The sequence below is a fragment of the Nansenia antarctica genome, assembly GCF_963989245.1.
Source record: "Nansenia antarctica genome assembly, chromosome: 19".
Taxonomy (NCBI): domain Eukaryota; kingdom Metazoa; phylum Chordata; class Actinopteri; order Argentiniformes; family Microstomatidae; genus Nansenia; species Nansenia antarctica.
In genome coordinates, this window is record NC_137692.1 from 18,065,248 (window position 1) to 18,072,747 (window position 7,500).

Genomic DNA, 7,500 nt, shown 5'->3' on the forward strand with positions numbered 1-7,500 from the left:
GTTTAAAAAATATGAATACAAATAAATGAGAAGTGTGTAAACATTATGTACAGAGATCAGCATGGTGCAGACAGGTCAGATAGTTATTTACAGTCTTTATGGTGGCTGTGTTCCACTGGACGTCCTTTTACTGTCACAACAGCTCACACATCTGGCTGCTGTGTTTGCACATTGTTGTACCTCACCCAGCAGATGTGGCAGTTTCTTGTTATTAGTCATATTTTCTAAATATTTGTGGTTGTTGGTGATCAGTGGGAAGTATGTGTCTCTGATGTCTTTGTACTGTTGGCAGGTAGTTCAAAAGTGTACCTCTGTTTCCACCTGGTTTAGTGTGCAGTGGTTGCACAGTCTGTCTGGTCTGGGGAGCCAGGTCTGCCTGTGACGGCCTCTCTCCATGGCGAGGCTGTGTTCACTGAGTCTGTACATGGTCAAGGATTTCCTTAGTTTTGGGTCTGTGTTACGCTTGCCTGGCTCAGGACAAGGTGACAAAAAGGGAGACGACACATGGAGAACAATAATAGGAGATTTATTAAAGTATATAATATTGAATTGAAATAATGATAACGTAAATAGTAACAACAACCCAAAAATGGCTGCTGGTCGACAAGGAAGAGACCGAGTCCATCAATTTGACCCCCTCTTAAAGTTCCTGGGACAATCAGGATGATCACCTTCACCTGTGCCCATCAGGAACCAAGAGAGAGGGTCAACAAGACAATAGATGTTTGGCGCCCACTGGTGGTACCAGTGTGGATCGTCACATCCCCCCCCTTAAAACAGAGGCCTACTAAAAAGGTCTCTGCTAATTTGTTTCCCAGATTACAAATAATACAAATAATAACAAGAGTCTATGGCAACAAAAAAACGGTGATCTCTGCCACACACAGCCTAAACGTCAAATCCCAACCTCCCCTACAACCTGCCCACCCTCCAGCAATTCCTGGTACCTGGAAAAGCTCTATTTAAGGAGGGAGGAGCAAGAGAAAGAGAGATTAAGGACAAGAATTTTAGACCGGCAGCATTGATTCACCTGGAAAGGCGCTGGCTCGGACTCTGCAAAGTATGCAAAAAGGTCAGGGGGTTATGATCTGAACAAACAACCACTGGATGAGACCCCCCCCTTCCCACATAAACATCAAAGTGCTGCAGAGCCCAAACCAGTGCCAAACAGAAACCAAACAGTTCTCAAACAATAACACATAACTCAGCCAATGTCTCATGGTCTTAAGCCGAGGACGCAAAACACCGTCTCCAGGCCCACTCACATCCTCCTCCCCCCCTGCTGCCACCACAGGAGTGGACGGAGATGGAGACACCCCATGCACTGTGGTCTGTGTAGACCCTCTACGGCTAGGGGCATCGATCAAATAATTCTGTCTGGACACCTGTCGTACAACAGAGTAGGGACCAGTAAATTTTGCCTGGAAAACTGGGTCACTCACAGAACAATCATTATGAGGAAGCCATTGACGAACCAACACATCCTCCAAGAGAAAACAACCACTTTCAGAGCTCTCCAGCTCATTCTTAGGCTGAATCCCACTGAGCAGTAGCTTCAGCTCAGGATCCTCCTGTTGGGCTAAAATCAACTCACTCCGAGACAAAGGCGGCGGCAGATCTGGTAACTGAAAAACAGAATTGTCAGGAGTGAACTTATCAGACTCTTTACCATCATCAATTTTAGGGTCCATGCAACTCATAGCACGAGTCATGGCGCAGGCAGTAAAAACCTCAGGAAACTCCTTCACACTTAGGTCGGGTCCTGTTGGTCGTGTAAACCCAGAACTAACTACCAGAGGTGGGGGCACATCACTCCACACTCTTCCTCCAGCCAGGTTATTTCCTAAAATGACTGCCACACCCACCACAGGCAGAGAGGGTCGAACACCAATGGTCACTACCCCCTGGACCAGATCAGAGCAAAGCTCAATTTCATGCAAGGGGACAGACAAAGTCTGCATCCCCATCCCTCTAATCAAAACGCTGGTCCCCACACTTGACTCCTGAGAGAATGTTAAAACCGATTCCAATATAAACGATTCTGAAGCCCCTGTATCACGAAGTATCTGGACAGGCACTTTCTGTGGGCTTCCCACCAGAGAAACGAAACCTGTAGTAATAAACGGGCCAAAATCAGGATCCTCCTCGCTAATCTGTATGGAGGCAGAGCCCTGTAGTGCCCCCGCCAACTCAGTAGCCGCAGGTGGGCTGGATACTGAGGATGCCATCACCCCTGGTTTAAAGGGAGACCCCTCGGCAACCCCAGACACTCTTACTCCTGCCCCACAAGCATGCACTGCAAGAGCCAACGGTCTAACAGAGCCCCCCTTCCCACTGTAGGTTTTCTTTCCTTTTAGGACAGGACACTCCTGTTTCCAGTGACCCTTCTCAAGGCAATAATTGCATGTCGAGTTAGGATCTACTCTACTCTGACTGCCATGCTCCGACCTTGAAAAGGGGACAGAATAACCAGGACCTTCGTTAGGGAATTGTGTACGATTTACCAATAGGTCAGTCACGTTCGGATTATGTCTACGGCTCCCCTCGCTACGAAAACGATGTTCACCAAACTGACTCTTATTAGTCAGTACAAATTCATCTGCCAACACCGCGGCTTGATCTGCTGTTTTCACCTTGTGTTCGTTAACGTAAGTGGCAATGCGATCAGGGACAATGGTTTTAAACTGTTCCAAAATAATCAAATTTGACAGATCCTCCAGAGTATTCACCTCTACCGCCACGCACCAACGATTGAAATGGCTGGTTAGTTCTCTTACAACCTCAACATGAGTTTGTTTGTCATGTTTCTTCCATTGTCTAAACCGCTGTCTGTAAGCTTCAGGAACAAGTTCATATGCCCTAAGGATAGCGGCCTTAACTGTATCATAATCTTTCCTCTCTCTACCATTTAGAGCAATATAAGCTTCCTGAGCTCGGCCAATAAGCACACTCTGTAGTAATGCGGTGCGGTCTGAAGTAGACCAGTCCCTATCGTCGGCAACACTCTCAAACAGTGAAAAGAATACATCAGGATCTTTTTCATTAAACTTTGGCAACAGTCTAACCATGACAGACATATTATCCCTCTTAGAATTACTCGAATCGCCACCTCCACCGTCAGATAACTTTCCCTCAGCAATCAACCTAAGGCGCTCCCGTTCAAGAGCTAATTTATCCAACTCCAATTCCCTGTCCCTCGCACGCTCTTGTGCCTGAAACTCACGCTCTCGCGTCTGCTCTCGCGTCTGAAATTCACGCTCTTGCATCTGAAATTCACGCTCTCGCGTCTGTGATTCCATCTGTAATGCTAACAATTCCTTCTGTTGATCAAATGTTAACTCAGTGGACCCAGATGCAACCCCAACGGATATTTTAGGGACAGACAATTTACCCTTTAGTATGCCCCTATTAATTAACGTAGTCTGTAAAGCCTCCACTACGTCCTGTTTCTTTGCTCGGCCTTTCACCACCTCAAGCTTAACCTCATAATGTTCCACAACCTTCCACAGTTGTTCCTTCGTTAACTGTAACAATCCATCGACCGACGGAGCTGCCACAAACTCCTCAAAAACATCCATAACTCAATATAATCAAATAACCAATATTAACCAACCCTAACAAACGGGAATCTCCCCTCCTATTACAAACTCCTCCTATAAACTACTCCCATATCAGCCATTATCTTCAGCCCATTTAAAGCGAGTAACTGTGCACACATACAAAACAGAAATGTAACTAACATACTTCGTAAGAGCTGCCCCGCATCTAACTCAGTAATGACTGACTAACCACTCAGCTAGTCTTCAGTGCGTTCACATGCAACTCTTCCACCAAGCAAATGCCTGGTGGCGCCCCCGCGTTCAACACACCAAAAATAACAAACGAAAACAATAAACAAGCGTTAAGCGCTTCTACTCCTAGCACGGGGGTTCACGTATAGCTCTGATGGTATCTAAACCACCCGCCCTACCTATCCTTCTCTGCTTTGCATAGAACACAGCACTCACCAAACTCCAGCCGAAGATCACAGCCAATACCAAGAGTTACGTCCTTGTCAGCACAGTCGGACGGCCAGCTCCCCCTCGTCACCAGCACCCAAACCAACGTACCAAATATACTAAACAATACATTACATCCAATCCAACCAAAACCCAATAACTATAAACAATAACCATGCGGGTCTCCCAATATAGAGTTGGACAAATCCAACAATCCAATCCCGAATATCAACTATGAAAAGGGAGAGAATATTGCTCTCACCAAATTCAATCCCGGACGAGCCCCCAATTTGTTACGCTTGCCTGGCTCAGGACAAGGTGACAAAAAGGGAGACGACACATGGAGAACAATAATAGGAGATTTATTAAAGTATATAATATTGAATTGAAATAATGATAACGTAAATAGTAACAACAACCCAAAAATGGCTGCTGGTCGACAAGGAAGAGACCGAGTCCATCAATTTGACCCCCTCTTAAAGTTCCTGGGACAATCAGGATGATCACCTTCACCTGTGCCCATCAGGAACCAAGAGAGAGGGTCAACAAGACAATAGATGTTTGGCGCCCACTGGTGGTACCAGTGTGGATCGTCACAGTCTGTCACAGTACTCAGTTATTCTGCCACTGTGTATTTTCTGTTTAGAGACAAATAGCATTCCAATTTGCTCTGGTTTTTGGCTTGGATTCTTTCCAATGTGGCTCTGCTTGTGTTTGTGAGTCCCAGAACCAGCTGGCTGAAGGGGCATCTCCCTAGAGTCTCTCTGTGGGTAAGGGCTTTGTTGTGGAGCGTGTCAGGGTCACTTTCTTTTAGGTGATTATGATTATCTTTTTAAATAATTAGTGGGTATCGTCCTAATTCTGCTCTGCATGTGTTATTTGATGTTTTCCGTTGGATATGGAGAATGGATTTGCAGAACTCTGCATGCAGAGTCTCAATTTGGTGTTTGTCCCTTTTTTGTTTGTCCCGAGACCTCGCAACCATAGAGGAAAATGGGCTCTATGAAGAAGTCCAATACTTTGAGCCAGATTTGAATAGGGATGTCTAACTTGATGTTCCTTTTGATGGCGTAAAAAAGCCCTCCTTGCCTTGTCTCTCAGGTCATTCACAGCTTTGTTGAAGTTACCTGTGGTGCTGATGTTTAGGCCGAGGTAGGTCTAGTTTTGTGTATGTTCTAGGGCAATTTTTATCTAGAAATAATTAATATTTGTGGTGCTGGAGGCTGGGTCTTTTTTGGATTCACTGTCAAGGCCCAGGTCTGGGTGAATGTGTGTAGAAGGTCAAGGTGCTGTTGTAGCCCTTCTTTGGTTGGAGACAGCAACACGGCGGCTCCACCTCGCAACTTACAGCACTCGGAGGACCATCAACGGCCTCTCATTCACCCATTCACACACACATTCACACACACATTCACACACATTATCTTGCCCAAGGACACCTCGACATGTGGCCAGTCGGGGTTCGAACCGCCGATCTGCCGACCTTGCGATCATTAGACACCGACTGTACCTCCTGAGACACAGCCACTCCTGTGTGCGTGTGTGTGTGTGTGTGTGTGTGTGTGAGTTTGTCTGTCTGTGTGTGTGTGTCCCCCTGTCTCTGTGTGTGTGTGTGTGTGTGTGTGTGTGTGTGTCTGTCTCTGTGAGTGTGTGTGTGTGTGTGTGTGTGTGTGTGTGTGTGTGTGTGTGTGTGTGTGTCTGTCTCTGTGTGTGTGTGTGTGTGTGTGTGTGTGTGTGTGTATGTGTGTGTATGCATGTGTGTATGCATATGTGTGTGTGTGTGTGTGTGCGTCTGTATCTGTGTGTGTGTGTGTGTGTGTGCGTCTGTGTCTCTGTGTGTGTGTTTGTGTGTGTGTGTGTGTGTGTGTGTTAATGACAGGGGGCCACGTTGAGACGTTTTCAAATGTCACGACTCTCTTTGTTCTCCAGACCTCAGACGAGTGTGTGTGTGTGTGTGTGTGTGTGTGTGTGTGTGTGTGTGAGTCACCATGACAGAGCAGCAAGAACGCCTGGTCCAGGGACCTCCCTCCCTCCTCCCTCCCTCCCTCCTCCCTCCTCCCTCCCTCCCTCCTCCCTCCCTCCTCCCTCCTCCCTCCCTCCTCCCTTCCTCCCTCCCTCCCTCCCTCCTCCCTTCCTCCCTCCCTTCCTCCCTCCTCCCTCCTCCCTTCCTCCCTCCCTCCCTCCCTCCTCCCTCCGCTCTCCCTCCCTCCCTTCCTCCCTCCCTCCCTCCTCCTTCCTCCCTCCCTTCCTCCCTCGCTTGCTTTGGCAATGTAAAGGTGTGTGTTTGTGTGTGTGTGTGTGTGTGTGTGTGCGTGTGTGTGTATTTGAAGAAATTGAATTGTAAGGCACTTCAGCCCGAAAAGTTACTCCTAACTGGGTGACTGCTCTTGTTAATCTCTCATTGGAAGTCGTTTCTTCTCCTCACCACTAGAGGGGAGCAGAGAGCTTCATAAACTCTATGACTTTCTAAGGATTTCTGCAGAAATGGAAGGAACTCGAAGGCTGAGGCCATCACAAGGGTACTGGGTCATGTTCCTTCTCTGTATGTAATGTCATGTAACTACAGTGTAATAGAATAAATACATTATTAAACATGTCTAGTATACAGGTAAATAAAGATAACTTAAAATTTAAAAATACCTCTCTCTGCCACTCTACCTCCCTCTCTACCTCTCTACCTCTCTCTACCTCTCTCTACCTCTCTCTACCTCTCTCTCTCTACCTCTCTACCTCTCTCTACCTCTCTACCTCCCTCTCTACCTCTCTCTCTACCTCTCTCTACCTCTCTCTACCTCTCTCTACCTCTCTCTACCTCCCTCTCTACCTCTCTCTCTACCTCTCTCTGTACCTCTCTCTCTCTACCTCTCTCTGTACCTCTCTGTACCTCTCTCTCTACCTCTCTCTACCTCTCTCTACCTCTCCCTACCTCTCTCTACCTCTCTCTTCCTCTCTCTCTACCTCTCTCTACCTCTCTCTACCTCTCTCTCTACCTCTCTCTACCTCTCTCTACCTCTCTCTCTACCTCTCTGTACCTCTCTCTCTACCTCTCTCTACCTCTCTCTACCTCTCTCTACCTCTCTCTACGTCTCTCTCTACGTCTCTCTCTACGTCTCTCTCTACGTCTCTCTCTACCTCCCTCTCTACCTCCCTCTCTACCTCTCTCTCTACCTCCCTCTCTACCTCTCTCTCTACCACCCTCTCTACCTCTCTCTACCTCTCTCTCTACCTCCCTCTCTCCCTCTCTCTACCTCTCTACCTCTCTCTCTACCTCCCTCTCTACCTCCCTCTCTACCTCTCTCTACCTCTCTACCACTCTCTCTACCTCTCTACCTCTCTCCTCTCTCCACCTCTCTCTTCCTCTCTCTACCTCTCTCTACCTCTCTCTTCCTCTCTCTACCTCTCTCTTCCTCTCTCTACCTCTCTCTCTACCTCCCTCTCTATCTCTCTCTACCTCTCTCTACCTCTCTCTCTCTACCTCTCTCTCTCTACCTCTCTGCCTCTC